Below are 20,131 nucleotides of genomic sequence, written 5' to 3' on the forward strand. Positions count from 1 at the left end.
CCACCCATGCCTTGAGCGCTTGTATAGACTAAGGATGGGAATGGGATGAGTGGCTCTTCTTCTTGAGAGGGCTTTTTGGTTTCCACATGTGCCACATTGAGGGTCTGGGGTTTAGAGTAACCAGTCTAGGGTAACCCAATGCTTGAGGGTCCGAGGTCTAATGAGAGACTAGTTCAGCATAACTCAAGAAGCCATGTGATGACACTCCCTAGTATGTAGCATGAGTCTCCTCTATAGATTTTGTGTACCTGTAGTGGTGTACTTATTGTTGTGCCTCTGGGATTAGATGTTGGTTTGTGATTGGAACCTTTGAGTTAGTATACTTTTAGGATTCCTGGACTTAGAAAGTGTTTGTGCTATGTGATTTGATATCCTATTTTTTGGACTTGAGATTATCTCCTTAGCGTGGTGGGAGTCGACCATTTAGGTTCCCCACAGTCGGGTGCTAGTGCTTTATCACTCTTATCATTTGAGATCCATTTAATGAGCATACTATTTTAGTTAAGCATGCTCAGGCTGGAGTAGTACTGGGATGGGTGACCTCCCAGGAAGTCTCAGTGCTTCACCCCTGTGAGCATCACCTAGATCCAATGAGATGCTTACCAATTATCATTTAATGTCTTTTAGTTGCTCGTAAAGAACTATTATGAATATTATGATGGTCTTCTTGGTGCTCTCCAGCAACTTGTGGCAAATTGATGTGAGTATAGTGGATTATCTTTTGATACTTTCCAGTTGTTTGTTTAAGACTAAGGTGATTTACATGATTCTTGATTTGTGATTGAAACCTTTGAGTTAGTATACTTTTAGGATTCCAAGACTTAAAAACTGTTTGTGTTATGTGATTTGATATCCTATTTTTGAGGCTTGAGATTATCTCCTCAGCGCAGTGGGAGTGGACCATTTAGGTTCCATGTGGTTGGGTGGTAGTGCTTTATTACTCTTAACATTTGAGATCCATCTAAGACACCATAGCTGATGCATTCCTTGTTGGCATCCATCTTCATTCTATTATTTGATTATGATGTTGGACATGTATCATTATATTGATGATTAGCATGTGATAGATGATGTTGTTTACTTATCTTATGCTTTATTTTGCATGTTAGATTACTTTCTGCATATGATGTAGTATTTTTTTAGGAGTGAAATCCCTACTATGATAATGTCAATGATCTCTTTAATGATTTGAAATGTTATTCTAGGACCCACGATGGTCTAATGATGCTATTTAAGGTTGGAAGGAACCGTGCACTTAGTTAATTGTATTCTATGATATATGGTTATCTTTTATGATGGATGTTTATATCTTCTATGATGATGTATCATGTATGGTATTTGGTTTCATTTAGTTTGTTGCATCATGGATTAGAATAGGATGATATACTTTATTTCACATATGTATATTCTTTTAAACCTTTCATACCATGTGACATGTGCAGTGGATGATTGAGCATTCAGAAATGTAAATTATGAACAATGGACTTTTCATTATTCTTTCATGTGGATGTGGTAGTTCTTAGTCTTAGTTTTAACTAAATTAAATGTGACTCAATGTCTTGGGATCCTTAAGGAATGTAACCTGTTATGTATGTTTATGTTTATTTTTAGTTGAATGTTTGCTATTGCTTCTGCTATTGCATGAATGTTGTAAATGGTTTAGCTTTCATGTTTTTTTTTATTAAAAAAATGCTACCAAATTTAGTGAAATTTTAAGTTAATTCTTTAGATCCCTTGGCGGGGCATTACATTTGGTATCAGAGCATGAGTTTCAACATTGGGAGGTCTAGGTATATTTGAATGCCACTAGTTGTTAACTAGTTGAACAAAACAAAAACTTTGAACTACAATGTGTATCTCTTTCAAACTGAAAACTTGAAACTAGGTGAACTGAAGCAGAATCTAAACTGTTACTTGCATGTTTTTCATACTTCAACACTTAGGTTTCAAACCTAAAATTATACTAAAAACCTAAACATGGGCAAAAATTGAAAATTGAAACTTATTCTAGTTGCAAAACATGTATCTTTTATCTATGTTTCAAGGTAGTATGCTTTTGTTTATCTTTGTAAGCATTATGTTGCTCTTGTTTAGAATGTATTAAGGGATCTATTTCAGTAGTTGTTAAAAATAAATGTTGGATCAATATGGTTTTAGGTTTACCATTAAAACAGAATCATATTGCTAGAAGTGTGTTGTAGTGTCACCAGTGGAATTATATTTCCCTACAAGGAAAAAGGGTTCAATGGGACCCACACAGTGAGTTCTTCAGTATTATCATTCATGTAGGCTTCCACGAGTAAGCCTAATTCTAGGAGGGTTGGATGTAGTGCCTGCCCCTAGGTCACATTTTTGTTATCATTGTTGAACTCTATTAGACTAGTTTTGTGTTGATGATTAATAGTGGCATTTTTTTGAGATTATTAGATTTTGTTTCAGATTCAGTTTATTATATGATGAGATTACTTGCTACTTTATATTTCATGTATGCATGATAATTATTTCATTATTTCTAGTTATTGATGATGATTAGATAGATGGTTTATTCTATACGTGTTCTCTTATGGATACTTACCCCATACTTGCATGTGTATGGTGTGTGTGTTTGTTTCCTTTTTGTATGGCATTTGTAATGTGGTTAAGGAAGGGAGTCATAGTCACTTGCTAGTCAGGATCTACACGATGCACCACTTCTTGCCATTGCTTTTTTAGCTTAGTATATATTGTGTATGTACATGCATAGTTTTTATGCAGGTTGCAGGTACTAGGTATTGACTTCCCTAAATTGCCAGGATGAGCGTACCCTATCGCATTTTTGTTGTTATCCTAAAAATTGTTATAATGCTTCATCTAGCTGATTGGTTAACCATAGTACCAAACTAAAAATGAGGACCAATTACTTCGTCTCAATATGCAAAAAATATATTATATTGGGTTTGTTTTTTTCTATCAAAACTTGCTTAATATCCTCAGAAAAGAGGCTCGAAAACTATTTTCCATTCCTACAAACTTGTAGAAATGATCAACATATCACTGGATTATGTTATACTTTAAAAATATATCCAGATCTCTTCTTAGGAGAGAGAAAATACATTGGGCAATTTTGAAGCCTAGTTCCACAACCTTTAGAAGCATCTCTCATGTCTACACCAGATTAGGGGTTTCAGCTAGCCCTCAATAGGTGAAGGCAATTGGGAGGGCCAATTTTGAAAAACTCAATAAATAGTTGTTAGCTCTAGTTTTACCGCCAAAGATTTAAATTCAAATCCGCGACTTGTTCAACGGTTAGCCTAAAAAATTATTATATTAATGTCCTGACCGGCGAGTTTTCTTACCGTCAGATCTAAGCAGATTGACGGTAAGCGTCATCGTGTTATAAAGAAAGTGCACATATTTTACGACAGTGCGATGATGCCCTGGCGACACGTTGCAAGGGTGGGTCCGACATTCGGCAGATTAGAAGTTTCACGGCGGTGGGCAACGGGTTTTCACGGGCCAGAGGTTCCCAAGACCGGCAAGGCGCCATGGTACCAAAGAAAAACCAATGCATTTTTTGATGGCGACATAGCACCCAAATGGAAAATTTCATCACGGTGAAGAATGACCAGACAAGTGGGTCCCAACGGTACTCCACATGTATAGTTTGTCAGCCCAGCGTCGCGGTGACAAATCAGAAGTAGCTGCATGTAACCAGGCTGGAGTCTTTGTTAGTACGGTTAGCACAGTCAAGGTTTATGATCTCCACCATCGGATTGGATTGCATCAACGGATGGCACCATCTCACTATGGTAGAGATCCACAGATTTTATCATGGCGACATAGCACCCATCCGCCACGTGGCCATTCTGTGGATCAAGTCTCAGGTTTGCCAGTTGGTGTTCATCGAACCAATCAGATGATGCCGTGTGTATGTGTCAGAACACGGCGTACTGTGGGCCCAGTAGTTTTTAGAAGGGATGGTGAATGAAGTACGATGTCGCTCCGATCATCAGATCTGCAAAGATCTACAGCTGGCGCTATCTCGCCATCGGGAACTGCTTAGACTTTAGCATCAGCGACATAGTGCCTGTGTGCCACGTGTGCTGGAGGGGCTACATTTCATGCCGCCAGAAGCAGTTAGGGTTGGATGACCGACAAACCAATGGACAGATGCCACGTATCTACAGGCCTGACAAATCACAAGAAAAGGAAGGTCGCGAGAAGTCAGATCTATGACCGTCAGATGAGAAAAGATCAATGGTAGGTGCCATGTCACCTTAGTGAAGCTGCAATATTTTTACCATGGTGACATCATGCCCAATTGATGTGTGTCGGTGGGGTCAGGTCTCGCCGAATGCATCACTGAGGTGGCACCAATTCGGATGGGCCCAGTCGCAGGAAACAGGGTCCACGGTGAATCAGAAACAACCACATGTGTTGAGTCAAAACAAAGATATGTCGAGGGGCCAAAAATTCTTGATACGACCAGTGTATTAAGGGGTGGGTTCTCCACCATCAGATCTATAGAGATCTAGGGTTGGCGCTATCTTGCCATGGAGGAACTGCGTGGATTTTACAATGGCGAGTTAGCGCTCGGAGGACACGTGTCCTCGCGGGTCTAATTTTTGACATGGTGGTTAGCTAATGGCCAGTGGTTAGATGGTAAAGGTGGCGCAGTTAGTTTGATGAAGGCGGTCAACCACGAAAGGACTCTCTAGGTGGAAAAACAAAGAGATACGATTGGCCCGCGTGGCCTAGTCGACATATAAGAAGCCTAGTCAACTGATAGGCTAGGTCGATTCATGAACCAAGAAGCAAAGATGATCGACATTATCTTGCGATTTGATCTTCATGATCATTTTTGACCTGCCAGGAATAAATGCAAGATATAAGGACACTCCACCCATTCAGTCGGCTCATCTACCCTTTCAAGGAATGTTGTGGCACTGTTCCGTCTCCTCTGGGCTCCTTCTTAGAAGGATATGAGATTTCTCGGTATGCAAGTCAAGATTCAATTAGACCTCCGATTGGATTTTCAGTATGGAGTTAATGCCAGTAGTGAGAAGTGAATGTAATGCAGAAATCTTTAGTTATGCCTGAGCTATAAAGGCAATTTTGTGATCTATTCTTGGGGTCGACTCTTCTTGATTTTCTCTACTATTGCTTGCAGACTAATATCCTGTATCATCTCTTTCAACCATCAGTGTGCATGTGCATCACTTTGCCTCCCATTGGTGCATTGTTGAGATCAATGATCTGCATACTGTATCTATCTTTGGCCTATTGGATAATATACAAGTGAAATCTCCTTTTCCTGGTGTCATTCAGTTGGTTTTCTGATATGTATGTGACTATTGATCGATATAAGTCTGGATGTGTATGAATTTTGTATATTACCCTAGTTCTGTAGTGCATATATGGGCAGGAATGAGTCTGAACACTCTATTTTGGTGCATCACCGCCTTAGATTAGACTAGGTAGATTTGTTTTAACACTCTCTTTCTCCCTTTCCCTTCTAAGAATAGATAGGTGTGCCCTGATAGTAAGAGGAAGCCGGCCTTCTCTAGAGACTCAACCTCGTAGTTCAAGTCCCACAACTTGGAGGTTGTTTCCATGTTTCACTAGGTTGTTCTCGCGCTTAGGCCTTGGACAAGGGTGCAAACCTAAGTGACAACAATAGTGTAATATAGAATAGAGCTGCAACAACCAGATGGAAATTAAATATTTGATCCTTTGAATAATTTATTTGGTTATAGTGCAGTCACCTCCCACTAAAAGAAAATTGCATGCATAATGGATCTTAGCTTTTGGCAGAGCATTTACATAGTTCTCTTTCCACTACCAAGAGAGAGGGACATTATTCCCATGTTGGGGAAGGTTAAATTACCATTGGTTCTTGTAAATGAAAAAAAGATAATAGGAAAGTCTTCCCAAGTCCTCCATCTAATGGGAATAGTGCTCCCAAAGTGTCATCATGTGGATCAAACAATGATGTAGAGAAATTAAACTAACAAATCAGATGGTCAAAATTGTCGTAATGGTTTTTCACCATTTTCTACATCTTTCAACCATTGATTTCTAATCAAATCTCATCCAATTCACATAGGGAAATTACTATGGCATAAAAATATTTAAATGTCAAATCACGTGTATATCAGAAAAACTACGAAACACCTCATTCCAATAAATCACAAAAATCTCAGCCAATGGTAAGGATAATGTTGAATCCAGTTAGAACAATAGAAAATAAAACATAGGAAGGAGAATATCTAGGGGAGAAAAGATGTGATGTCCAGAATGAAAAAAATCATTCAGATTGAACAAGAAACTGCAAGGTTGAAGTAAGAGTAAATAAGAACATGTCAAGCAACTAGATTTCATAAGTAGAATTAAGATTTTTTTATGATTAATGTTGAGAATTGTGATGTTTGCTGCTAGAATTTTTTAATCCTTTATTAGAACTCATTGCTATGTTCCTGTTACAGATGTCTTGTTTGTTTAGGGGATTATGAGATGAATGAGAGATTGCAAAAGTTACATGTCTAATGGCATGCCTTTCACTTTGAGTGCATTGATCACTTTCTTGCAAACAACACTACATGCCCACCTTGTAGAGCTTCACTTCTCTATGCTAGTAAAGTTGTTCCTTTGGATACAACTGCACATATTATAACACTCTAGCAGATGCATGACTTTGTAACAACTTCATCTTTACATCAAGTGTTTCCTCTTTAGGAAGGAGCTGATATGATCAATGTACCAACTTCAACTTCAAAACAAGTGTTTCCTCTTGAAGAAGGACCTGAATATGCTTCATCTCCACAAGAAGTCTTTCCTCTTCATAAAGGGCTAGATATGCTTGATGTTCCAGTAGAGGAAAATAATAGAATCATTATTGGTAGGTTGTCTTGTGAAACAAGTTTGAGCTCTTCAGACATTCATGGAGGTGAAATTCATGTTTTGGTACCCCAACATTATCATGTATTGTTTACAAAAGATGTTCCAATAAATGTAGAGTCTAAAGAAACAAGATTCTATAATGGGCTTTGTCATATAATTTTCTCATCCTATTGTTTGTTATTGTGAATGGGAATCACCTACAGTTTTGTGCTCACTAGTAGACTATTAAAAAAGCCAACCAAAAACAAGTAGCAATTTTTTAATAAAAATTGATGGGAGACACAAATATATATATAATAGAGCAGAATATGATGCTTGTGATATGATATAGATCATTTACATCAGAATTACGGAAACATGGATGATGCATCTATGATTCTTGGTTTTTTTTCAAGGTTTTCTTAGTCATTTTCTCTTCAGAAAGAATGATCATTTTACATTCAATGCCATCAAATATGTTTGGGTGCCTCTTAAAATGAAGAAATAAAGATTAAGCTCTCCTAAGGAAGTTCTTGCCCTAAAGGAATCATATAGCAGGAGGAGGCTTTGTAGTAGGGATGCCCGTGCTTAGTTATAAACACCTCAAAAGAATACAATATCTTGAAGAAGGTGAGTTGTTTTAGAGAATACCTCATTGAAAGCTTAGTGATCATAAAAATTCTAGAATCATCAACAAAGCACGTGAACTGTTTGACAATGCCAAAGGGGATATCATCTCATAGAATGCAAAGATTGATTGAAAAATATACATCCTAGAACTTTTGAGTCAATGAAATACACAATGAATATATTAATAACTTGCAATAATTAGATATGCATTTACACATACATACAATTTTTTTGCTAAAATGAAGGAACATATGTGTAACATATGAGTTATATAGTTATACGTGTAAAATAAATAATTATAAATATAATATATATAGTTATATATAAATTTATTTAGTTATTTTAAAAAAAAATTATTAGTCAAACTAGTTTTAGAAAAGAGACATTAGAACAAACCATCTCCCTATTGTGTAATAGAGGATTGTTAATGTATGATTAGAGAAACAATGACAAGTATTGAAGTATGGGATGCTAATGAACATCTTCGAAAATGCTCCCAAATCTGCACATAGATGTTTTTATTACCTTATATACTACTATTATCAGGGATGTAGTTGCATTTGGTCAAATTTCATAGTCTCAATTACTTGGTCAATTCAACATTTTTTTTTTGGCTAGCAACAGATAAAACAAATGATTTGATTTATATTTGGGGTCTTCAAAACATAGATACCACCATCTATCAAAACATTTTAAACTACTGAATTCTATCAAATTGGAAAAGTGAAGGTTGTATACTGATGTAGTCAATATTCATGTTAACTTAGATTCATCCCAAGTACTTTTTTTGATAAGTGCATTGTGCTTCATGTAAAAAAAAATATTTTAGAAAATGAAGTAATGTAGGAAACAAATAGTTCTTTTCTTATTCTAGGGGGAAAAAAAACCTTTATTTCTAGTTCAATATCAGTTGAGAGGACATTCAAGAAAGTTAATTGATAATTATGTAATGATATGACAAAAACCACATCAATGAATAATATAAGTTATAGAAAACTTCAAAAAATGTATTAATACCAAAAAAAAAAAAAAATTATTGATCATCAAGTAATTTATTTCGGTGACTAATTATTAGTGACCAATTACTTAGTCATTTATTTTAGTCACTGATCTTTTTCTAAGCTCATGATTTTACTCGATGACCAAATTAGTCATTTATTTAGTCAATTATACTTACAAATTACTATTATATAACTAAAATTTGATTATTTTTAGTCATGTGACTAAAATTTTTAGTCTTGTGACTAAATGTCTTAGTCGCATAGTCATTTATTTGTCAAAATTCTACTAGTGTAAAAAAAAGATTTATTTAATTTTTAATTTTATTTAATTTCCTTTTTCAAGTGGGTTTAATTTTTATTTATTCAATTTCCTTTTTCATCACAAAGAGTTATTTAAGTGGGAATTTTATTTAATTAAAAGGGAGCAATTTCTTTTAATTAAATAGGAAATATTTAATTAAATTAAAAGAGGGGTTTTTCTCTTAATTAATTAAATATGGATAAATTATTTAATTAAAAGAGGGGTTTTCTTTTAATTAAATAATACTTAGGATAAAATGATCAACCTTAGAAAAATAAACAATCAAATTTGATCAAGATAATTGATTTAATAAAATATTGCAAACCATTGATTCAAGAAATTTGATAAATTGATAAATTGAATAATGGGGGTCCATAGTCTAGACAACCATTTTAGGGTGCATAAATTTTCCCCTCTTTGACTAATGTGTGATTGATTTGGGAACACATGTAGTCAAAGAAAGAAATTGAAGTGTGAGATCAATTTGGGATCACAAAACAACCCAGATGTGTGGTCGATTTAGGAACACATCAAGACAAAGACTACAAATAAATTTTGACTTGAAAAAATTGAAGATAAATTTGATAAAACTAAATCAAGGATTGAAGTTGATAGGTATTGCCTCCTCATGATTGAAATTGAAATGAGATAGAGGAGAAACAACAAATTGATATATTTGATCAAATCAAACAAAAGATAAAGTTCTTGATGTAAGATAAAAGATATAAGAATTAGAGAACCAAGGTAGATCATCAAGCATGAAATATTATGCCCCAAAGTTGAATTAGAAGAAAAGAAGTGGGGTAAAAGCAAATGGAAGATAGAAGTTTGGAAGAGATAAAAAGAAACAGAAAGAAGAAAAGAAAATGCCCCAAAATTAGTCAACTATTTAAGATAGAAATTTTGATTGAGATGATGAAAGAAAATAAGAAAATGAAGATCAAAAAATGACCACAATTGATTAAAAGTCTTCAATAAAGATGAAGAGAGAACCCTCTCAAACTCATAATGTAGCCTTAAAATCCAAATTAATATGAAGTCTAATAATGCAAGCTACATGAAAATGCAAAGGTGTGCTTGCAAAAGAGAAACTGTAGCATAGGATTTTGTGTTCATCACTCATTAGAGAATGTAAAAGAACTTATTTTTATCATTGGGTCATTATTAATGGACATCACAAAATCACACAATCATCACTAGTCACAAGCGCAACTATGAAGATATGAATGTGATTTATATCAGATTGGAGTGTGGAAAGATTCTAACACAAGCATCAAAGACACAAAGGTAAGGATGACTTCAATGTTATCTTACCCAATTTAATGTAGCAAAACCATTCTCGCATCAAGGCATAGATGCCAGAATGACCGTAAGAATGATTATGCAAAAATAGTCAAGGATGATGCCTGAAATCTCCTAAGTGTTTCAAGAGGACTGCAAGAGACACTCTAGAGTTTCAAGACCACACTCACAAGTAGAAAACATATAAAAACATGCCCCATGCCCCAAGTCCTCTAGTTATGCACCCTAGAGAGACTTATTAGACAAGGACACTCAACAAAAATCAATAATAGTCAGCACACAAAGAAAATGGTTATGACATAAGTTAAGCATTGAGTGTTTGTGTTAAAAATATTTAAGCGTGTTAACTAATACTGAGTTCTAAGGATAAAGATCAAATGCTTATAAGCAAAGAAGATCACATGATGAAATTGGGTAAGACCAAACCGATAAGTGTTGAAAAAAACTCGATGTTAGGGGTTGTATTGAGAAAAATACAATTGGGGTGGTGTTGAAAAATACTATTTGCGAGGTGTCCCAAAGACTAATGCATCCAAGAGACCAAAACTAGCACAATTAGGCCACCTAGACAAAGACCAATTCCAAACCAAGGCAACAAGGACAAGACATGATGGAGAAAGGCCAAGTGTCGAGGACATACACTAAGAAATAGGGGTGCAAAGGCCTCAAGTAGTGCCTGTTTCTAGGTTTTCACCACTTGGATTTTTTTAATTTTTTTTGGAATATATAATTTTTTTTGGAGATACATTAAAGTGCCTATTGCTAGGTTTTCACTAAGATGATCATTTTTTAGGATATTTTCCAATTTTTAGAATTTTCACAATATATCATTTTTTTGAATTTTTGAAATATATCATTTTTTTTGTATTTTTTCAAGATCAATAAATATATACAAAGATATACAATACCCTAAGACAAAAACAAGGACCAAACTCTCAAGCAAGATCACATCATGCAGTCCCAATGTCAACCAAGGTTGAGGACATGATGGAGCAACATAGAGTGTATGAAGCAAGTGAAAGTGATCTTCAAGGACTGACCCCTCAAAAGTACCCAAGCTAGGGAAAAATTGTCATGTGAAGCACATTTGGACAAGAAATGAAAGGCCAAAATAAGATAATTCATGAAAGCATAATGTCAAAGTGGGAAAGATGCAATCCAAAAAAGTAGACATGTCAAGAGGCTTCATAGCATCATATTTTACTCTTTTTATTAGATCAATACCAAAGGGACAAATGGGAAAATGATAGTGAAAGGCTAGAATGAATGGATGACAATAGATATTAAGGCTAAACATGAAAGGAATAAAAACAAGATCATCATAAGATAGCTCACAAGATAGCCAAATGTTCATGTATAGGTCAACAATGTCAAGATCAAATAGAGAAGATGGAATGGATGAATGATGTAGAAGAACTATGCATGATGCCTAATTGTCAAGTTTTCATCATGGTACTTATCCAAGGTGCCACAAGGGAATGGTTTTCACAATAGGACAAATTTATTTCTCTTTACTTTTGCTACCAAGGTGCCTGATTACCAAGTTTTCACCAAGGCACATTTTCAAAATTTTCATTTTTTTCTTTTCAAATTTTTAGAAAGAGCTCAAGTTATTTCAATTTAAATAGTGATCCTATAGGAAAGATGAGTCATGATAAGCCAAGACCATAAAAAGGTATGCTCAAAGATGCTAATAGGGTGATGGAAAGGAGATGGTAGATAATGTATATGGAGGACAAGTTTTTATGCTTTGGAAAGATAGAAGGAATATAGATAGTAGGTAAGTGTAGGCTTGAAAATATTGTGTAAGGGTAGGTGAGAAAGTAGGCAAGATCAACATCGACACACAACTTGAAGGGTTGTAAAATGATGGAGCAATCATGGAGGAAATAGCTTCAGGTTTAGATGTATGAGAAAGTCAGAGACTTTTGGAAGGAGATGGAGTGGAAATGTTTGGAAGCTTCTTAGGAAGCTTTTTGGAAGAAGATGGAGTGGAAGTCTTTGGAAGCTTCTTTGGAAGATTTTTGGAAGAAGATGGAGTAGAAGCCTTTGGAAGCTTGAATGTCAACTTTGAAGTATTTTTAATATTCAAGTCTTTCAAAAGAGACTTGGGAATCCATATAGCTTTAGATTTTTCTTTTCCTTTGGATGCTTTAAAATGCATTTCTTCAATGATGGATTTAGGAACCCATATTTTCTTTGATTTAGCTCTTTGGGTAGTAGACCTTTGTGGTCTCTTGAATAATTGTTCTTTCTTTTAATTCACATGTCAATTAGATGAGACATAGTGATATTCATTTTTCAATGGATTCTTGTGTTTGTTCTTAAATTGATCATCCAAATTGCTTTCAAAAGACTTGGGATTTGTGGATGAATAAGGATTATATGACTGGTTCATATGGATAGATGAATGAGAATTCATCAACGATGAGTATCTTTGTTGATCTCAAGGTATGATAGGAGAGCTAGGAAATGAAGGAACATAAGGTCCCAATATAGATGGAAGGTTTGAAGGCTTTAGCTTTGACAGATAAGGACCAAGGATAGAGTTAGAAGATACAAAGGGATAGTGAATAGGGATATTAGCATCTTTAGAGTGAGAAATGTGATCAAGGCCATCAATAGACTCATGAGTATCTTTAATAGGAGAAACACCTTTGATAGGAGCATTTGAAGATTGAGCATAGTTTTGAAGTGAATATGGAGAAATAGAACAAGAAGGGATTCTTAGATCTTGACAAGTTTCTTTGGATGAAATAGGCATAGAACTTTGTTCACAATTTGCAGTAAGTTCAAGGGAAATAGTGGAAGTAGTGTCTTCATTATACTTAGGAGGTGGATAAGACATAGGATATGGATGAGTGACATCTTGATCTTTCTTGACATTTTTAATTTTATCTTTTTGAGAGTCCTCTTGACATGGATCCACTTTTAAGGAAAAGGGAGTATATGAGGTTTGCATAATAGGATCTTGAAGGGGTAATGAAGGACTAGCTAAATTGGGCATAGTAGACATAGCATCAGATGAAGGTTGAGGATGTTTAGTCTTAGAAGCATGAAAAGAGTTTCCATCAAAGTGGAGATTAGCTTGGGTTTCTTTAAGAGGTAGCCCTTGATAATAACTATAAGGAACTGCATGATAAGAATTAGGACCTTTTTTTGATGGAAGAATGTTGGATAGCTTTGAAGCTTTGGGAGATGCATAAGTATTGGAAGAAATGGAGGTATCAAGGAAACCATCACTAGACATAGGTTCATCAACATGATATTTCTCAAGAGGAGCATCTTCATTACATAGGTCTTTAATAATTTCAACATCAATGATTCTTTCATCAATAAGATCTTGAATTATACGTTTAAATGTAATACAATCTTCAATTTTATGACCTTTGCATGTATGATAGCCATAATAATGATCATCTCTCCACCAATAAGGCTTTACCTCAAGTTCATAAGGTGTAGAAAATTCATATGGTAAAGTAATGATCTTTTTTGCAACCAAGGTCTCAAGCACCATGTCATATGAATATCCCAAAGGAGTAAAAGTTCTCTCAAAAGTATATTTAGGACCATTTTTATCATTCTCATCTTGATCAAAGATAGGTCCATCATGAAATATTGGCATATTATTAAAGGAGTTATTAATTACTTTCTCTTTCAAGAGGTCTTTGGATCTATAAGATGAAGACAATTGATGTATTGGAGTAGAAGATGTAGACCTTGAAAAAGAGAAACTAGCAGGTAAGTCTAGATACTTTTTAAAGGTAGAGGAGAACTCATAATCATCTAAACTTGATTGAGGTTTGGTAGATAAGTCTAGATAATTTCTAATGGCACAAGAGAACTCATAACTATCTAGACTTAACTGAGGTCTGGTAGCATAGGATTTAAATCACATAGTGGTTTTGAAAGCATATAAAAGGAATGAATCCTTAAGGTGTTTCTAGGCAGCTAACTACGATGGTGATCTAATTAATCTTATTGCGAGCACAAAGAAAATTATAGCAGATACTGATAAATATGTCTTGACTTGAGCTTTTCTCAAGCATCTGGCCTATGCTGGAGAAGGATGACATGACAAATGCGTAACAAAATGAAGGTCTTGCCGATCATGAAAGGAAATGAATGCATAGTATCTAGTTGTGTACTAACTTGACTTCATGAATGTTGGGCACTCTTTGTTAATAGTTTTCCTATTTGAAAACTCATATATAAAGTGACTTGGAGGCTTCCTTTTATAATCAAGTGATATCATGCACATTCAAGATCATTCATTTTTAAGCTTTTCTCTCTAGTGAATATTTTTTTCCTTTTGCATTGAAGGAGTTCAAGAATTCAAACATTTTTAAAGCATTCAAGCAAGGAGATTTTATCTAGCATTGGAGAATCCTTCGTGAGAATTTCCTCTTCAAGGTATAGCATATTGTTGGCCATTAAGGGAGGAGATCTACATTGAAGCATTTATACTATTCATTGATATACTTCCATATCCATGGCACCATGAAAAAGTTATTATAGATTCATTGCAAAGTATGGAGGTATCCTACATTCCTAATTCCATATCTATATTACATACACATTACTTACCTATGGGAAAGGTAAATCCTAAAATTTATCTTGTTCTTTAAAGTGATTTACATTTACATTTCTCATTTATAGTTAATTCCTTAACCTGGAGCTTGACCAAGGCAAGCCCTCATCAAACCCCAACCCCTAAAGCTTTGTTTTCTATGTTGATTTGCATATTGGGAGAAAAAAGAATTGAAAATTTTGAACTTACGGTTCATGAGCTTTCTAGAATAGTTAGTTTTAGAGCAACATAATACATTAACCTAGTTGTAGGATGTCATTCCATGTTGACCTAGTCCTTTATTCTTGGATTCCAAGGAGATTTATGGGTTTTTTTTCTTTTGTTGTTCTATTCTAGGATTCGTAGATGAAATTTTAGAAAAGATTAATATCTAAAAGTTATTGAGTGATAAAAACACCTTCCTATACACATTTCAAGGTGAGATTTTTATATTTCATTTTATTTTATATCTTTACCCTATATCTACATCTTAATTGGGCTAATTATCTTCACATAGCATCTAGATTTACATTTCCTAAGTAATTAGTTCAATTTCACATTCACATTATCCTATCAAGGGTCTAAGAGAGTGTATTTATTTTTATTGTACTCCTCTTTACAATCTGGATTTAGTATTAGCACTCTTCTTCCTTTGGGTCCTAGCTAATTTAATTTAGATCATAAGTGGAACCATACTTGGAAGTTTCCCTCTTTCCCTGACATACGCATATTTGAATTGCCTAGTTCCCCATGAAGTGGAGGCCTAAATCTTATTGTACTTCCATTTCACCACTAAACATTTTGGTGAACTCAATGTGACCCCCCTTGTTTTGGTGTTAGATTATTCTAGCCAACATGAACCCACTTCTTTGGGTGTCAGATTATTTTAGCCAATGTGAACCCCTTATCTTTTTGTCATTGGATTATTTTGCATATCCTTTCCTCTTATGTTATGTATTATTTACTTTGGTTAGATCTCATTAGAGTTTCCTTTTGTGATCTCCCCTTTTATGAACCTAATCACATGTGGCCCTACCTATATAATTCCCACTAGGTGAAGCCATAGACTCATGGGTTCATTGTATTATTCTCACATTTTTTCTCATGATCTTAATCCTATCATGAAGCATAACTCTTCTCACTCATCTCATGATGAGGATGATGCTTAAAGAGTTCTTCCTTCATAAGTTGATAAGATTTCTAGTGAATTTGATAAATTGAAAATTTATTTTGCTCAAGAAAATTAAAATCCCAGTAGCATTGTTGTTGTTGAAGCTTTTAAGAAGCTCAAATTAATAACGATGATAATAAAATTTCTATCTTGCATCATATATCTCACCTTATTAAACTCATGTTAAGTCTTTGATAGAATGGACTTAAGAGTTAGGATACCCTCCTTCTTCCACCATTGTTGAACCTTCTATCATGATTTCTATCACTCTTCCCAACATAGCTACATATGCTCCACCTCTTATGAATAATTCTACAAATGTTTTCACTCCTTTAAATGTTAGTCTTCCTCTTCTTTCACTTCCCATGAGTGTTCCTCCTACTTACATTCCTTCTTCATTACCTTTGTATAATATGTTTCCTTTTACTTATTCAAACACTTTACCTGTTTCTTCTAATTTTCCACCAACATCCTTACATATTCCTTCTTCTTATAACACCTTTCCAAATCAATCTAGTATACATAAGGCTACTAGTGTTGATTATGATCCTACCATTAGTAGCTTGGTTCAAACAATATTCTCTTTACCACAACAACTTTCTTATTTAACCTAATCTATGTACAATATTCCTACATGTGATGTGGCGAACCGCCTTTCCTTAGATATTCTTCGTGTTGTTATTATTGCACATGTTGAGGTATCCCATCTTGAGAATTATAATGGTATGGGTGATCTTGTTATTAATGTTAAAGTTTTCCAAGCTATATTTAGTGATCTTTCTCATGACTATAGGATTATGGCTAAGTTATTTCTACACACTTTTAGGGATATATTATTGCAATGGCATTTATCTCTACCTTATTATTCTATTGATTCTTTTCAAATTCTTGCTAATGCTTTCATTCGAGAATTTTAGAATAATATTGCTCGAAAAGTTTCTTTAACTAATTTAATGCATTATAAGCAGAATGTTAAAGAGAAAGTTACTAAATTTAATGGTAGATTTAAACATTTTTATGTCTAGATTTCTTATAATGTGCCTAATCATGATATTCAACACATTTTTGTTTCTAATTTACAAAAAGACATTAGGGATAATATTTTCTTTGCTGACTATATTTCCTTTTCATATCTATGTGCAAGGCTTCACCATTACTAGTTACAAGTGAGTCAACTCAAGAGATCTACCTATTTTTTGTATGCCTAAAATGTGGCCACACTTCTATGAGTCATTATATCCAAGATTTCTCAAAAATGAGGTCTTGAATGGTGGCTCATAGCTCTCTATTCATGGAGTGCAAGGGTTTGCAATGGAGGCCCTCAATTTAACCTAGTTTATACCCATGCAAGTTCACCATGAAACTAGAGATTCAAGGATCCAATATGCATGCAAATGGAGATTAAAACTAATCTAAATGATAACAATGCAAAAAAATGCAAGAAAGGAAATGTAATAACAATGCAATACTAATCTATGAAAACAAATATGGATCTAAGCTAATATGCAAATGCAAGGATGAAAACTCATGATGGAAGCTATGAATGCAAGAGAGAATAAGACAAGAAGACATAAGTTCTCCACAAAAATATTTAGTATTCAAACTCCTTCTTCAAAAATCACTCTTCAAACCTATAGCATAACAGTAGCATAATAATGGATGTCCAAACCTGCAACATAACAATAGCATAATAATGGATGTATAATCATTGATCAACTGTGGATGTCTAAAATGAGGAGAGGGCTCTCCCTTATAAAGGAAAATGTGGTCGTAGGAGGCTTCTCACAACCAATATGGGATAATATTGTTTGATCCATGTGAGACAAAATTCCACCAATGAGAAAAGAGGAGTGTCCAAGAAGAAAGTGGAAAGAGGAAAAAGAGGACTCTCACTTAGAGATATGTGCATTTAAGTGTAGAGAAAATAACACTAGTAAAAAAACAACAATATTTTACTAAATAAACTACTAAAATTTGTAGATATGTGACTAATTTTGATCATGTGACCAATGGTAGTTTATTGCCAGACATCTATCTCCCAACTAAATTTATGACTAAACTATTTTAATCATTGATTAGGTCATTGATTTAGTCATTTTTTTTTTTACTTGGCAGTTTAAATGGTAGTTTATTTGGTAATTTTGGTATTATATTTGGTAGTTTTTTGGGTAATATATTTGGTAGTTTTTTGGGTAGTATATATGATACTATATTTGGTAGTTTATTTCATAGTATATATGGTAGTATATTTGGTAATATATTTGATATTTTATTTGGTAGTTTATTTAATCATTAATTTAGTCATTTAAAGGCACGATGGAATTGAACCACCATCCTCCTACTTATACATTAGATCTACCATGATCATAGTCATGGTAATGTGATATACTCTTCTCAAAGAACACAAATTTTAGCTATTATGAAAAATAATAATCTAAATCTTTATCAATAACAATTCAACAATTTTAGATTCTTTTGTTCAAGCATTTTGAAATTATATTTAATGTCAATTACACTTCTCTAAATTATTGTAGTGATAGTCTCTTATAAAATATAATTTGGAGCACTTTGGCCATGAACAAGTAATGTTTCTTGTGCTAACTTCTCATAAAAAAGATACAAATGATTATGCAGTTTATGTAAAGAAAATAAACCTTTGCATTAAATAAAAGCATGAAACCCCATTAAAAAATCACATCTATTGAAAACTATGAAACAAAATCATTTGAAATATTCACTTTTTACCATATGGAGTTGCCAAAGGATCAAATATTTCCCCTTCCTTATGCTTAGGTGGGTGCTAAAAGTGTTCATTACACCTAATGTTGACATTTATTGAACCTTAGTCAACAAACAACATAAAAATAGGAATTTGATAAAAATAAGGCACATGAATCTAAATCTGAATTTATTTTCATCACACCACATCAGATACAAACTCCCCACATAAATCATAATGGGGAGGACATGTTGGACTACTGCTAGATGCTTCTATATTATCTAGAAATGAGTGTCAGTGCGTGAAATAATAGTAAATCATTTAAGTGTTTCAAGATTCCACTTTAAGTGTTTCAAGATTCCAATTACTCAAATAATGCCTATTTAAGTGTCTCAAGATTCAAATCACTCAAATGTTTTAGAAAAAATTGATTGAATAAAATAATTTCCTCCATCATCTCAATTTTTTTTAAAAGATGAAGCCTTCAATAAAGCAACCTAAACCAGATAAAAAGAACTGCTTAGATTCAGAAGTTGAAGATAGCAACCATTAGGAGGGAAAGCATGGACCCATGAAGTTGTCCCAATCAAATTATCTAAGTGTTTTCAATAACAATGAAGTGAAACTTGTTGCCAAGGCAAATGCCACCTCAAAAGAGTTAAGTCATCCAAGTTGAAAGGATGAAGATGCCAACTCTAAAAAGAGGTGAATCTCATCTCAGAAAAGAGAGATCAAAGATTCTAAATGGAACAAGCTTACCAAAGGATAAAGCTACGTCTAAAAGAGGTGAAGTCAGTCATAGTGCTGGAGATAGAAGTTAATGGGATTAAATGTCTAACCAAAGAGGAGATCCAACCAAAGACAGTCATTATTTATTTCAAATTCTCAAGCTAGGTAACAAATTGTGTATGTATTTGTGACTCAATCAAAATTAGCATAAGGTGCTTTTCAAAGCCATATTAAGTTTATCTAATTCAAAGTCTAATTCACTGTCTTCTATCTACAAGACTATTTTCACTTATTTAGGATATTTTAGAAAGTTTGAAGGTTATGTAATTTTGTTTCCTTTCTAATCTATGGTTTATGTTTATCTATTGACTCAAAATCACAATAGATTCAACACCAAAAAATATGCATGCCAAATAAAAGTTAAAAAATCTCTTATAGTCACAAATATAGCCCAACAATACTTTTTTCATACACTTCCTAAATGTTTTCCAAATGGGGTTGTAAGAAGAGCCAGCTTAACTATGGAAGAAACTTTGTATGTAAGCATGCTTGAGCTAGGGTACTAGCACTTGGATATATGAGTGACCTCCTAGCTAGAAGTCCTTGTGCATCCCCTCTAAGAATTTCCTATAGGTAATGGGTAATAAGAGTTCTATTCATTCTCATGAGACATGGGTTTTGGTGATCCACTACTTGTGAAACATGAGTCAATGAGTAAAACTACATAGATGACTCTCGATAGAATTATCATAATTTGACATGCTATGAAAAATATCTACTACTTATTAAATGATGACATGAATAAAATTATAGAAAGTGCGAAAGAAATTGACTCAACCATTGGTGAAAA

General features: G+C 34.0%; 1 pseudogene; it reads left to right on the forward strand.

The window, feature by feature from the left end:
- Positions 1-4,858: 4,858 nt before the first annotated feature.
- On the forward strand, positions 4,859-7,065 carry LOC149527858 (uncharacterized; annotated as a pseudogene).
- The last annotated feature ends 13,066 nt before the right edge of the window (positions 7,066-20,131 follow it).

The sequence above is a fragment of the Cupressus sempervirens genome, unplaced genomic scaffold (genome assembly GCF_028749045.1).
Source record: "Cupressus sempervirens isolate cs-2001-9-10 unplaced genomic scaffold, ASM2874904v1 CseChr00s100001_01, whole genome shotgun sequence".
NCBI lineage: Eukaryota > Viridiplantae > Streptophyta > Pinopsida > Cupressales > Cupressaceae > Cupressus > Cupressus sempervirens.